The sequence below is a fragment of the Rattus norvegicus genome, chromosome 16, assembly GCF_021556685.1.
Source record: "Rattus norvegicus strain SHRSP/BbbUtx chromosome 16, alternate assembly SHRSP_T2T, whole genome shotgun sequence".
Lineage (NCBI taxonomy): Eukaryota > Metazoa > Chordata > Mammalia > Rodentia > Muridae > Rattus > Rattus norvegicus.
In genome coordinates this window covers 4,747,418-4,763,060 of record NC_141549.1, presented here as the reverse complement: position 1 = coordinate 4,763,060, position 15,643 = coordinate 4,747,418, and the positions used below count along the sequence as shown (strand labels likewise).

The 15,643-nt window shown below is 43.9% G+C and overlaps 1 protein-coding gene across 5 annotated transcripts in view; it reads left to right on the top strand.

Moving 5' to 3' along the window:
- Cacna2d3 (calcium voltage-gated channel auxiliary subunit alpha2delta 3) overlaps positions 1 to 15,643 on the top strand; it is an 823,841-nt gene that overhangs the window by 236,187 nt on the left and 572,011 nt on the right.

The window sequence follows — 15,643 nt, the reverse complement described above, 5'->3', positions numbered from 1 at the left end:
ATTAATAGAGTGTATTTGAGGGGCACTGTGTGTTTTCATGTCCTCATCCCTAACAGCTAAGAATGATACAACTTAGGTTCAGTTCAGCTTCCAAGACTCTGTTTCTGGTAAGAACCCCTTAGTGCTTGTGTTTTTGTTTTTGAGAATCAGTTGATACTTTTGATTTCAAGATTAGCAGAGAATAGAACTGCAGTCACATTCAGTCATGTCTACAATGTTTGTCAAATAATTGCATGAGGTGACTAAAGAAAGCATCATATTTAAAAGTGAGAGGAAGTGTGTGTGTGTGTGTGTGTGTGTGTGTGTGTGTGTGTGTGTGTGTGTATTCTTGTTATGAACAAGCTTGGAATCTGAGTCACTGTTTTTCTCTGGTGTGATACAAAGAGTATTTGGTACACCATCCTCCCAGTTATGATGGTGAACAAACAAGCTATACAAGAGATAAAAGCTAGTTTCTGAAAATGACTGGCAGATTGATCTCTGTAGGATGCCTCAGGAAGTCTGTAGAAATTGATGTGTGAACAAGTGCACCTATACATGTGTATACTTTATGCTCCATGCTATCCCCCATGTATGTGGGCTCTGGAAACTGATCATCAATATGACCATAAAAACTGCTGTGAGTGGACAATCATGACACGTATGTTTGCTTCTTCCCATAAATGATTTAACAGTGTGTTCAGCGTCCAGGGTTAGTCTTCTGTTGCTTTATAATCAATTACCACTAAGATAGCAACATAAAATAACACCTGTTCATTGCTATCATATGTAATTATCTGTGCCAAACACAGAGCTGATGCTTGAATGTGAAACTGTCCTCTACAGGCTCATATATTTTGACACGTGAATCCTTGGCTAATGGCATCATTTTGGAGTTGTGCTATCCTCGGGGCAGGAAGTATAGCTAGCAGGGATGCTCCACTGAGGCTAGACACTTGAGGGTTATGGTTCCGATCCACTTCTAGAACAAGTTCTCGCTTGCTGTTATAAGACAGTCTCACTGCCAGGCCTTCCCTGACATTATGTGATATTTCTTCTAATATCTTACCCTTCTCCTTTCGTTTCATTTATTCAGTCAAATACTTTTACACAGGAGACTTAGTGGAGGAAGGAATTAATTGACTTTCAATTCCAAGTTATAGTCTGAGGTTGCAGAAAAGTCTCAGAGGTAGAAGCTTGAGAGAGTTGGTCTGCTACATTGATAGTGAAGAGTGGAGTTAAACACACCCATGCTGTCTGTTTGCCTTCAGCTACCTTTCTTCACTCTTAGCCAGCCAGCCCAGGCCCTTCCTTGACCGAGGGATGGTGCTGTTCACTGTGGACGTGTCTTCCTGTATCAGATGAGAATTGTATCCATTAGTTACTTTTCTGTTGCTATGATACAACACCATAACCCAAAGTGGCCTATGAAATAAGGAGTCTATTTGGCTCTGGTGCCAGAGGGGTAAGAGTCCATCATGGCAGAAAGACGTAACAGCAGCAGGCTTCAGACTTGGCAGCAAGAGCAGGAAGCTCAGAGCTCACATCTCAACCACACACATGAAGCAGATCAAGTGAACTAGAAGCAGTATGAGGCTTCAATCACACATACAAGATGTCTGAGTTTTCTTCTCATCATCTCGCAAGACCGAAACCAAGAGCGTGAGTAATAGCCACAATCCTGTCTGAGACTCAGGACCTCCTCGGAGTTCTGTACAGTCATTGAATCTCTTAAGGTTATAGCATCAGGGTCCCCGTTTTCTGGAATGTTGTTGCCTAATGCTTTGTTTCAGCTCTTAGAAGCCAGCTTCAGGTCCCAGCCCTCAAAAGGGGGCCAGCGTCTTGCATTACAAAGTAGAATAGATAGTCTACTAGAATCCTCCGCATTGGACTACTGATTTAAAACAACAGCTGAGGTCTTTGATAACCTTTCCTAGTGAATTGACCCTGCATATATTTTTTAAAATTTATTCACTTTACATCCTGATCACAACCCCTCTTTCCAGTCCCCCAACATAGCCCCTCTCCTCTCCCTCTCCTCTGAGAAGGGAGAGATACCCTCCGACCTGATGTACACACCCTGTCACATCAAGTCACTAGGCACATCCTCTCCTGCTGAGGCCAGACTAGGCAGCCCAGTTAGTCGAACAGGATCCACAGGCAGGCAACAGAGACAGCTCCCACTTGAGTGTGTGTGGGCCCCAGTGTGAAGGTCAAGCTGCTCATCTGCTACATATGGAGACTTGGCCCATCCCATGGCATACATTTTCTTGCTGGTCTAAGCCTGAAAACACTATTCCAAAGGCTGTAGGTACCTGACAAATTAAGATCTTCACAAGTTCCAAAGATGTCGCTATGCCATTGTTAGAGTTTATGAAGAAGCTATCCTCCTGACCTGACAGGCTGGCAAAGCTGCCTTTAAGGCTTATCCAGGGTGCATTTACAACCCTACAGGAGCCTGCAGAGATAGTGTAGCTCCCAGGCCTAAGGAAGGTTGGCCTTGGCTTCTCATTTTCCACTTCTTTAACCAGTGGCTCCTTATCTCAGCATCCTGGTGTGTCCGTGCCATTGTGGATTGGGCTATTGTCCCTCTTCTGGGATTACTATAACCCCCAAGACTGAGCAGTGTGTGTCAGCTCCAATTCTAAATCCTCTGCTGAGATGGTGTACCTCAGAATCTAGGTCTGTCAGACACCTGTTCTCAAGAACACTACTGTCATGACAGTTCAGAACCTGGGCGTGCTCTACGGCCCTCAGAGAGGAGGCTGTGTGGGTTGGATAGATGCTACTGGGTATGTTTTAAACCGTCCTTTGTGTACATCTCAAGAGGAAACATTAGCATTCTCTACATGGAGGGTGTGTTGATTAGCTCCGTACAAAATAATTAGTGAAGACCTTTTTGACACTCTGTAGTTCAATCATTGCCTGGAACACGGACTTGTTTTCATTTAAGGAAAAAAAAATCAAAACAACAGGGATATGCGATTTTATCTTCCTTAAAAATCTCCCTTCAGAATAGAAAGACCTCGAGCAACATCTAATTATTCCTGTGCCTTTTAATTTGATAGCTTGAAAAATGTTTTGTGGTCTTTAAGAATGTCTACAGAAATTTCCTGTCCCAGTCTCAGATCAAATTGTTTAAATGATGGACAGTGATTTTATATTGAGCCGTGATAATAGCATCTCATTTACTGCTCCTTAAGTGATTTTACCCACAGCTTAACACATGTAGGTCAAGTTACTCCTTCAGACAAAAAAAAAAAAAAAGCATGAATAAGAAATGGAAGGAAGCCAATTATGCAATAGCTTTAGATTCTGAAGTGAGACTGTTGTGATTTGCAATATTGACTGCTTTCTCTTGATTATAGTCATTCTTCAGCCATTTATTACAATATAGATCATAACTCATGGACCACACTTGTTCTAAACTAAAAAATAAATAAGTGAGAGGAAGTGGGATGAGAGCGGGGTGAATGAAAAGCAGCATTGTTGACCTCAATGAATCACCGGCAGGCAGATAATCCTCTTTAGCAGTTGGAAGCATTGTATCTGATGAATAACATATTGTACTTCTGTCAGACAAATTCAGGTGTCTTCCTGTCTCCTGTGTCATGGGTGCCCCTCCTTTTTTGTAATAGACTGAAGATAAATTTTATGCTGATTCTGTCAAGTAGGAGAAAATGGAGGGAAAAGAATTCCCCCCTGGCAGCAGTGGCTGAATCTTGTGATCTCCCATTGAGCAGTCCGTGTATTCTGCCAGCTTATTCAATCACCAACTCCCGCCAGTCTTCTAATGGGCCCATGAGCGGTCCTCTCTCCTTTGAGGGAGGTGAGCTCCTCCTCAATGGCCCTGAGGTCATGCATCATCTTTACTGAATATTCAGTCATCAGACTTCTAGACTCAAAGGACAGTCATGCAAGTCACACACCTCAGAGGGCTTCTGTGATAATGTGGCTTTTTTGTCAAAGGGCTGTAATCTAGAATCACCCGGGGAAGATAGCGGCCATGAGACTGATTAGGTTAGATTGACCTGTGGCATGTCTGTGAGGTGCTGGTGGTGTTCTTAATTCTGTTAATAGGTGTGAAAATGCCCAACCTGAAAGTGGGTGGAGCCATTTTGTGGATTCCCATCCTGGACTATATAACAAAGGAGACAGGTAGAAGACTGAGCGTGACAAGGGAGAGCACATGGTTTCTCTGTGACTAAGTTCCTGCAGCCGTGGCTTCCTGGCTGTGATGGACTGGAAGCTTGAACTGGAAGTGGAATATACCCTTTCTTCCTTGAAGTTGCTCTTGTCGGAGTATTTTATTACTGTAACAGGAAGTGAAACTTGGACAGATCCTGTCCTAGTAGATATGTCTGTAATTCTCTAAAGTACCAGACAGAAGATGTGACAACAAATGAGGGATGGACAGATAAAGAAGGACCTCTTCATTCAACTAATGGGTTGAATGCATGAAGCAGACTGGAATTAGATTTGTTCTTTCCTTCGTTCTTTCTTTTCCCTTCCCTTTCTCTCACCTCCCCTAACTCCAGAAGAAGGGTAGCCCAGGGAAAACTGGGGAGGGGTGTTTATTATTAAACACATAGACTTTCACATGACAGTGACTGTTTATGGTGTTGAAGGAAGAGAAGCAGGGTAGAGTGAGTCTATACCAGTGGTTCTCAACCCGAGGGTCACAGCCCTTTCCTGCATGTCAGATACTAACATCACAACTCGTAACAGTGGTAAAATTACGGTTATGAAGTGGCAATGAAAGTAATTTCATAGTTGAGGGTCACCGTGGCATGAGGGACTATGTTAAGGGTCACAACATTGGGAAGGGTGAGAGCTACTGTTCTAGACAGAAGTTTCGTATGTGGAAGACCTGCTTGCTTGGTGCGGTTTAACAATGGGCATTCGGTGTTCGTGATCATGGCCTGGGTATGGCTTTTCTCATTTGTACTTTACATAGAGAAAACCTTTTGGAGTAAAAGGTCAGTTTGGGTTTCCTATCGAGAATGAGCAGCCTTGCCTGGGACCAGAAAATAATTTACTCCGAAATTTTGAAAGCAAAAATAAAATACGTACCCTCTGGTTATAACATGCTTAAAAACATTAGGATGCAAAGATTAGGGGTTTTAGATCAAGTTCACAGAAGGTACGCCAGCCTCACACCTGTGCTAGATTCTCATTTTGAAATGACATCAGCACTTTGTAGACTTTAAACAACTGAAAAGTGGGGAGAGGGAAGAACAAGAGAGCAAGAGACAGAGACACACAGCAACAGAGCCAGAGAGCCAGAGAGCCAGAGTCAGAGACAGAGAGGATTGCTTTTAGGAAGGCCTGAGAGTTTCACCTCAGAAACCACCCTCCGCCTTTGTCATTGCAGTATGCTTCCGAGAGCTTGGTAGTTTTTTTTCTTCTTTTCCCAGATGTCCCATGAGGCAACCCGTGTGCATAGTCTGGGTGTACACATGTCACCTCCCAGGACCTTGTGTAGCTGGGTGTAAAGGCTGGGGCTCTTTTGGAAAAGAGAGAAGTCAGAGAGCAGTAACCTCATGCAAGAAGGATGATAGGATGCTGCACGTCCAAAGCGGAGAAGCAGGAAGCAGGCAAGCACACTTTGCAAGCAAATGCTGTGGCCTGCATCCAGGCACCTGCCAGGTGGCAGTCGTTAGGAATGGTGAAATGGTTATAGACTTAAGAACTCATCCATCCCCAACCGCTTGCATTTGGCTAGCTGCCAAGTCTAATTCTCTTAATATCACCTTACCTTTTCTGGTAATTTTCTGTGCCAGCAGCTGTCCAGTCACATTGCCTAAAGGTTTTCAATTAAAAAAAATAATGGCAGCATTAATCAATGCTTCTACACTAACATCTACAGGTTCTTCAATATATTTGTTTACTTGATCTTCCACCAAAGGAGTAATTTCTTTAAAAGTGATTAAGTTCCAAAAAAAGGCAGGCCACTCCCCTGAGTGCCAGCTCAGCTCCTAACCTCCTTGCAGGTACTGGGCTGCTTTGGGCTTCCATTCTTAAATTTTCTTACCTTACTGTCTCTGAGGATGCTGCTGGACTCCCTTTGTGGCCTCCCTGGGGACCAACATGCAGAGAGAGGTGGGCAGAGGAGTATTTTGACCCTCCAGCATTTAATCAGAAACAGCAGCCACCAGACGTCTCCATGTTGGGAGGAGTGCAGGGTTCACAGGCATCTGAATGTGAAAAGAGCATCAGGACTGATGTTTGAGGAGCACAGGCCTTGGGGACCTGGCAGAGCTCTGACCTCCAGCTCTACCACTAACTTCACTAGTGCCAGTAGAGTTTATTCTGGGTTTGGGGGTTTGTTTTCCAAGCCTTGTTGACTGGTCTTGGCACATTTATTGGGTCAGGACCTATCTTCAGCTTCCTGCTTTGCCAGAGTTCCCGGGCTGCTTCTCATCAGACACATGGAACTGATACTTTTTTGCTCTTTTTTGGTCTCTGACTTTCTAAAACCTTACCTAACCTTTCCTGACTTACAGCTGAGCAAGCTGTACTGGTGCTGGTCTTCCCTGACTTCCCTCTTAGACTCGGTAAAGAGAATAGAAGTAGGTTGTTTCGATGAAACCCTTGAAATGAGGGTTACTACACGAGAAGTAAGATTTTTCTCTTAGCTTATTTTACTCAATTTTATTATTCTGGTGTTCATAGTTACTACATCTGGGTGAGTTAGAGTGTGCGTCACATCAAATAGAGAAGCAGTCTTCAGGAGGAATGCTGTCTCTTTAGTCCTTGATTAATAAGTTTTCTGTTGAGAGAGAGAGAGAAAGGGAGGGAGGGAGAGAGGGAATGAGAACGAGAATGAGATAAGCCAGAAAAGACAGAGGAAGAAAAGCCCAGGTGAGTCACTATTCTCATCTGACTCATACAAATTTTAGTTTTCTACATTCAATCAGCATATTTGGTGTAATTGGCTTATTAATCATCATTATGTGTCCTGTAGAAGCTAGTATTCAGGTGTGAGGCACATTCTAAGTTTTCCTTCTTGCCTTGTTAATCGCATATCGTGTAATTCCTCCAATTACTAACTGCTTAATTAACAGACATTTTTATCTATAGCTGTATCTATCTATAAAACACATGTTGTTCTCTTGGTTTGTGAGACTTTACATTGTCTATACATTCTGCTATAAAACCTATAACCCAATTTAAAGAACTGGACAGAAATCATGTTCTCTGTAGATGTGACCAGAGCTGAAGGAGACACTGGTAGCATATATGGTATTTAGCAGTGTGTACGTTACTGTCTATTAGAAGGAAATATGCAAAGTGAGTACCTACCAAACACACACATACCCATGCACACATACACACACACATGCACACACATAACACACCACACACATATTCACATAAACACACACACACCACATATGCACACATACATACACACCATACACAAATACACACACACCCACACACACATATATACACATACACATACACACACATATACACACATACATACACACATACATACACACATGCACATACACACACTCATGCACACATACACATGCACACACATGCACACACATGCACACACATATACACACACATGCACACACATGCACACACATACACACACATCACACACATATACACACACATCACACACATATACACACACATACACACACACAGACACACAGACACACACATACACACACACACACACACACACACACACTTCATACACACACACAGCCTAATGCCTTCCTTCACCCTGGATCAGTTTCTCTCCAGCATCCTTTTCAACTTAGGTTACAGTTCAGCTTGTCACGGATATTCTTGCATCCTGCCCCAAGCTGTCTCCAGCCCCAATCTCTGGTCTTGTTCCCACCCTGGTAAGCCTCATTTTCAAAGTACACCTTGGCCTCTCCATCCTGGGCTATCACCTTTTTTCTCATCGTTCTTAACCCTGGGTAGCTGTGAACGTCAGTTCAGATCCCATTTCCTCTGTGATGTTTCTGGACCTCAGGTGTAGGAGGTCTCATCCAGCTCTTAACCCCTTATTGACAGAGCCTCTCAGTTAAAATCAGGCAAGGAGCATCAGGCATGGTTATTTATTATTGTTCGATATGACTGCAAATTCCAGAGAGAGGCAACTGTTATCCTAGCTCCCTTCTGTGCCTGGCTCCATTTTTCTTACATAGAAGCTGTTCGGTAAATATGTAATGGATGATTAGTTTCTTTCCCCTTATAGCCAGCTGCTCTTAATTACGAAGATTTACAAAGATTTTTTTTCTCATGATTTAGCATAAAAGCAATGGAAAACCCTTTGGAAATAAGATAAGTAAACAGCAATAGATTTTCAAAACTTTCTGAAATTGCTATTATAAATCCATGATAACCCTCCCCCCGCCACTGTGTACTTATCCAAGAAGTGGGAGCATTTTCAGTTGGTTTCAGTGTTCAGGTAAGAGCTCAGGTATAACCTTAAATTCCACTAGATACCGTCAATTCCAATTCTTGGACTCTATGAGTTGCATAGTCACAACATAATATATTTTCCCTTTTCACATAAGTGGTGTGTGTGTGTGTGTGTGTGTGTGTGTGTGTGTGTGTGCACGTGCATGCATGTGTGTAGGCACATGTGTAGGGGTATGGATACAAATGTGTCCATGTGCATGTGCAGGCCCAGTGTTGTGGCCTGGAATAATTCTTGATCATGATTCCCATCTTATTTGGTGAAATGGGGTCTCTCAATCAAACTCAGAGCTCAGCGCCTACAGGACTATCCTTGTGAGCTGGTGTAAGCATTTCCCTCCTTAGACTGTATTAATACTGGGCTGCCCACCATGCCCACCTGATGTTTATGTGGGCTCTGGAGATTTCAATTCTAATCTTCATGCTTGTGTGGTAAGTGCTTAACCATACCACCCTCTCTCTCCCACCCATAACTGCATTCCTAAGGATAATTTAAATAGATCAGACTTGCTTTTCCTCCAATAATATTCACGACTTTCTTGTCAGTTACTGCAAAGGCTTCATTTGACTTCATTTTTGGAAGAGTTTCCTATTGATATTTAAGTAACTTTACTGCAATCTAATCTACATAGAATTCTTCCCGCTATGAGTGCGGAACTCCGGATGTTAGTAGATTCAGTAGGCTGTGTCTACACCGCTGTCACGTGGTGATGGGTACACATGTATTTTCACATCTCTGAGAAGCCTGTCTCTTATCCTGCCACCTGCTCTGTCATTACTCATTTGATTGTGGTATATTATCCCAAGGAAAAGCTGAGCCAAAGGGCCGGGAAAACTTTATGCTCAGCAAATACAGAACTGAGAAACGTTTCAGTCATTTTTTCTGAAGTGTGGGGAGTTTCACAATCATATTATCTTTTCAGCTTTGAAATCAGGGAACACTCTAAAAACTGAGGTTTTTCTTTTCTTCCTGAAATTATTTGGTGGAAAAGCCTGGCCCAAGTTGGCCTATGCATATGTTCAATATGTCTTCCATGGAGTTAGTGTGCATAATCATACCTCCAGGGAATAACCTCCTGGGCTGGCGAGATCACTTAGCAAGTACGGGCGCTGCTGCCATGACCCTTGTGGCAAAAGGAGAGAATGGACTGGGGAAAGTTACTCTCTGACCTTTACATGTACAGTATAGTGTGTGTGTGAGTGTTGTGTGTCTGTGGTATGTGTGTGTGTCTGTGGTCTGTGTCTGTGTGTGTGTGTGTGGTCTGTGTGTGTGTGTGTGTGTGGTCTGTGTCTGTGGGGTGTGTGTGTGTGGTCTGTGTCTGTGTGTGTGTGTGGTCTGTGTCTGTGTGTGTTTGTGTGGTCTGTGTCTGTGTCTGTGGGGTGTGTGTGTGTGTGTGTGTGGCCTGTGTCTGTGGGGTGTGTGTCTGTGTCTGTGGGGTGTGTGTCTGTGTGTGTGTGTGTGTATGTATGTGTTGTGTGTATGTTGTGTGTCTGTGGTATGTGTGTGTGTGTTGTATGTCTGTGGTATGTGTGTGTGTGTTGTGTGTGGTGTATGTGTGTGTATGTGTGTGTGTGGTGTGTGTGTGTGGTGTGTGTGTGGTGTGTGTGTGTGGTGTGTGTGTGTATGTGTGTGTCTGTGGTGTGTGTGTGTGTATGTGTGTGTCTGTGTGGTATGTGTGTGTGTATGTATGTGTTGTGTGTGTGTTGTGTGTCTATGGTATGTGTGTGTGTTGTGTGTCTGTGGTATGTGTGTGTGTTGTGTGTCTGTGGTATGTGTGTGTGTGTTGTGTGTGGTGTATGTGTGTGTATGTGTGTGTGTGGTGTGTGTGTGTGGTGTGTGTGTGTGTGTGTGGTGTATGTGTGTGGTGTGTGTGTGTGTGTGTGTGTGTGTGTGTGTGTGTGTCTGTGGTGTGTGTGTCTGTGGTTGGTGTGTGTGTGCGGTGCAGCCTGCCCCTGCTGCCCTCCTGGGATGTACAGCTCACCCTCCTGGGATGTGCAGCTCACCCTCCTGGGCTTCACCTTGATCTCCTCAGTGCTGCTGAGGAGCTGTCTTTTCCAACATGTCAGAAGTGAGGTGCATGGTCTGAACTCCTGTGTCCACCTCCTGTCACAATACACAGAATGTCCTTTAGGTTGTCACTAGGCCCTGAGGCCTAGAGTCACTTGGCACTGGGAGATAACAACAATCCAGGCTTTTGACTGCCTTCTTTCTCTTCAAAGATCAGTTGTCACCCATGTTCACCAGTGAGGAAGACAGCTGACAGAACACTAGGCCTCCTTACTTCTTAGTCACAGAGTGTGGAGTTTTCCTAAAATCTGGCTCTCTGTCCCTCTGTTCACAGTAGTTACAGATGACTAATGTTTATAATAGCAGGCCTCCCGTCAAGATTTCCTGGCTCCCGACGATTTGGTGTAGAGTGTACATGTGTTTGTGTATAGGCCAGTTGATGCAGCCGTTAGTAGCCCTGGCTTCATATCCCTCTATCCAATCAGAGGACTTCCATATGGGCGCAGGCAAGCTTGCCAGTAGTTTAAGCACATGAGAACTCCTCGGTTCCATTTTTGGCCCTACAGCTCCTTTGCTGTGTTCAGTAGAATCTGATTTTCATCAGGGCAGAGGGATTTGGTATCTTTCCAGTGATTCATGGGAAGGTTGAAATTTCTCCAAGGTGCCATCGTGGGCACCTTTAGTGGGTTGACTTTAGTTCAACCCAGCTTCTAAATCTTTCTAGGTCTCTTTTAGTGATTTTACACTCCTCAGGAATGTTTAAGAAGCACAGGAGTCTGGATATTTTGCATATACTTAACTCAAGTTATCAATTGCTAATTAATAGTTTGGATTCACTATGTGAGGATTTTGGATTTAGCATTTCTCTGCATCTCTATCTTCTAGTAAAAGTAGGAGGTGGACAGTGGAAATTACATTATGATAATTGTGTGCCAAAATTCAGGTTCTCTTTTCCTTGGTTATGGGAAATTTTAAAAGTTTAGACTGTAATATATGATCAAGTCTCTGTGAATGCCAAGAGCAGGCATGGTATGCAAATGAAGTCTGCATTGGACAACGGGGTGGGGGTGGATTTAAGTTTGTGGTTTTGGTTTACTTTGTTATAAACTGAAGTTCATCTTTCTTAATTAGTTTTGTCTTTTCTTCATTAAAAAACTTCAAATCTTTTATTACTACCATATATTCAAATATCTGCTTATTTCTTTGTCATTTTGAAATAAAGTTATAATTAATAGTTGACACAGGAGAAAGAAGTTAAGCTGAGAGAGTAAAGTCTGTGAATAAGTCTCTCTAAAAATTCCAACCTGGCATGTAATTTCAGTTCATTACCTGTGCATTAAAAGAGAGAGAGACAGCTTAGCCCTTAAGCTACCTTCTTATCCTTGGAAATTTAAAAATGCAAAATTTGCTTCCAGAGGGTGAAGATGCCATTTCCTGAATATGAAGGGAGCATGTGAGAATTTAAAAGGGAGAAATAACAAGGCTGAGTTTAGGCAACATGCACTTCATGGAGCCCAGGCCGTCTTGGCACAGTTGCCCATGGGCAGGTGCACCAGTACATGTGACTGTGCTATCTAATGGTTTTCTTGGCTGCCACAGTGTTGAGCAGGATTCAGAGTCTTGGCTACAGGGTTTCATTGCTACTTTGGGAAAGAAAGACTTTCTACTGGGGTTTCTGGATATACCAGCATGTTATTAGATAAAACAAGAAATTTGTGGAAGTTATTCAGGTACCCTAATTTTGAGAGTAATCTTCTTTTCTCTCTTTTTATTCCTCCCTAATTTCATTTGAAATGTGTTCACCTTTAAATGTATGTGGTTAACTTCATCTCAGGGGGATTAAAACCAGCTTGGTACGGTGACCTGCCAAAAGTCAAGTGACTCCAGCCATTTTCCAAGGCCCTTGGTGTATTATAAAATGAAGAAACGGTTGAACAGTTGAAAATTGTGCTTTTAAAAATATAGACTTAAGTAGGAAATTAGTGCTTTTAAAAAATACTGTCAACACAATAATGCTGAACTCTTCTGAAGAAAGTAAAGGCTACAGTAAAAAGAAATTTTGTGTGTTGTGTGTGTAACAGTAGTAAGAATGGAAAATGAGGTCATGTTTGGGAGGGAGTGAAGGAGGGGCATGGAGTGATTTGAGGGAGGGGAAATGATGTAATTATATTTCACTTAAAAATCTCAATAGAAGTGCTGTGCTCAAGCATGTGTGTGTGTGTGTGTGTGTGTGTGTGTGTGTGTGTGTGTGTGACGCGCATGTGAGCGAACATGCACACAGAGAGATACTTAAGGTATTCCATGTACTGGGAAGTCTAGGGAAGGGAGTACACACTAAGTCATTCCCTTCTAGTGCTGTGGGATTGCCTTGACAGCTGCGATCCTTCAGGGGATGATGAGAAAGGTAATGTTGAGGTCCTGTGAATGGATGCCTAAGCCCAATAGCTTTGTGAGCCCAGGGAGGATTCTGGAGTTAGCTGAGCTGGGTCTCCACGAAATTTCCAGGACAGTGTTATCACTGCTTCTCTGCTTCCGCCCTAACGCTCTCCCCGCCAGCCTTCTCTTCTCCATGCAGTCTAGGACCTGAGCTCATAGAATGATGCCACCCACGTTTTGTGTGAGTCTTCCCACCTTAATTGACCTAATACAGCGACTCCCTTATAGACATGTACAGGGGTTTGTTTTCCCCGTGGTCCTAACTCCTATCTACCACATGAGTTTTAAAGAGGAGAGATGACTCAGTGGTTAAGAGCACTGATTGCTCTTCTAGAGGTCCTGAGTTCAGTTCCCAGCAACCACATGGTGGCTCACAACCATCAGTAATGGGGTCCAATGCCCTCTTCTGGTGTGTCTGAAGCAGCATACATATATTATATATATACACATACATACATACATATATATATATATATATATATATATATATATATATATATATATATATCTCCATACATAGTCTTTAAAAACACTCTTGAATCTCCAACTGTGCAGAGCTGTGGTAATCTACCTGGCTGGATTTAGAGTCTCCTGGAAGGTGTACCCTGAAGGTATATCAGTGAGAACATTTCTAAAGATGCTTAGCTGAATGTGGATGGCACCAGGCCATGTGCTGACCTCCATGACTGAATGAAAGAGGAAAGGAGAAAGGAGGAAGCCAGGCGAGCACCTACAGTAGTCTTTCTGTTTCCTGACTGGGGATGCCTCTACTGCCTCCTAAGCTGTGGTGAATTCACCCCGACTGAGAGCCAAAGCAAACCCTTTCTCATTTACTGTATTTTTGTCACCATAGTGAGAAAAGTAACCAACACCAGCCACATGCCCCTTCAGCCTCACCCCCTGTCCTTGCTCCTTAGAACTCTCTTGCTGCTTTGATGCAACACTCTTCTCTTCTGCTGACTCCCCTGCTGACTCCTGACTCCTACCCCACAGCAGCAGTCAGATAGGGATCCTTGCCCACTCCCTCACCTCCTGCAGCTGACTTCCTCTGGTCTGGTCCTTACACTGTGACTCATCATCCATCCCATCTTTGAAGAAACATTCTGCACCAGGAGGCTTGCCCTACAGAGTTGCCTGCCTCCTGCTATGGGTTTCCCCAGAACTGCAACCTCTCATAACCTCTCAGCACTTGGTTTCCCGTGTGTGAACTCGAGATGGTCTAGGTATTTTCCTTCAGGGGACAGTGGTGAGATTTACCTGATGCTGTCTACTGGAGCTCCTAAGCAAGTTTCTACATAGATCAGAAGTTGTAAAGCTTAGCGTTGGTCAATTGTTTGTATGCTGTGCAGCTCTCCTATTCACATCACACTGGACATGTTTCTTCTTCTGTTGTCATTATGAATGTGACAATATGAATGCCATCATCATCAAGGCCATTGCCATCATCATTATCATTATCATTGCAGTAAGAGCAGCAGCAGCAGCAGCAGCAGCAGCAGCAGCAGCAGCCGCCGCCGCAGGAGCTAACATACGTTTTCGTTGACTATATGCCAAGAACTTCAGCCCAGAATGCTGTCATGGCACTGCTGGAGCCAAGATTTAAATTCACATTCATGACCCCAGAGCCAGCTCTTAAGGTCAATACAGCATGTTCCCCTCCACAAACTGAAATTGTTCATGTAAACGTTTGGATAAGGGTGGAAGGAGAAAGCAAAGGGGTAATTTGAACAGCTCTTCCAACCCCCCCACCCCACTCCCCACCCCCACCCATCTCAGATTTAATTAAATCCACCTTTAGAAGTTGAAGTCAGAGTGATCATGGATGTTGTTCTGGGTGAGAGGACATGTTGACTCCCTAAGCACAGTGGATCTGTTGGCTAGGGTCTACCTGTCACACTCGATGGCCTATGCAGCATCTCATCCGTACGACTGTCAAAGGAGCTTGCTTTGTCTAACAGCTTAATCCCCGTGTCCCTGTCATTGGGAGGACATCAGTCAAAGCTTTCAATCCATTCCATTTTCAGCCTCACTGATCACAGACTCTACCAGCGGGGCTGCCAAGGGGAGTGGAGGGCTCTTAAACACAGCATGGAGGGGGCAGGTGTGCAGCCCTGTGCTCTTGGAACATGAGGTGCAGAGTCCTTTCCCTGGCAGCAGAGTTAACTTTCACATAACCTCCATGTAACTGTGAACTTGAGGCCCTCCTCCAAGTTCTGTCTGTGTGAGAGCCAACCGTGGGTGGTGTAGGCACTGTGAAGATTCCTTGTTCCAGTCAAGCTGTTTTGTGCTGGGAAATCTTGTCTCTTCTGTACCCCATCCTCATAGCATCTTGTGCCTGCGTGAAGTCCTTTAAGAGTGTTCTGTGTGCACAGTCCTCTCATGTTCAAACGGTAAGGTGCAGAGAGAAGACCATCTTGCTCCACCTAACCGGAGAAGGTAGCAGAAACACAAAGCCATGCAGATTCCTCCAGTGCCGAGCAACTCATGATTTAGATCCTTGCCCTTGGGACCTGAGGCCTACTTTTAAAAGAGAGGGCCATAAGAGTTCAAAATCTGAGTCTTGGGGTCCCACTCAGTGTTGGAGGAGGTTCTGGTTATCTGAGAGGTTCTTAAGAAATACTTGTTTTGAAAGTGTACGTGCATGACTCACCTGGTCTGGGACAGAGGTTCCCATTGAGTTAGGCACTGGCTGCAGCACTCTGGTGTTGGGGGTTCTAGTCATCATCCTCAAGGAAGCCAGGAGGGTGTGTGTGTGTGTGTGCTATA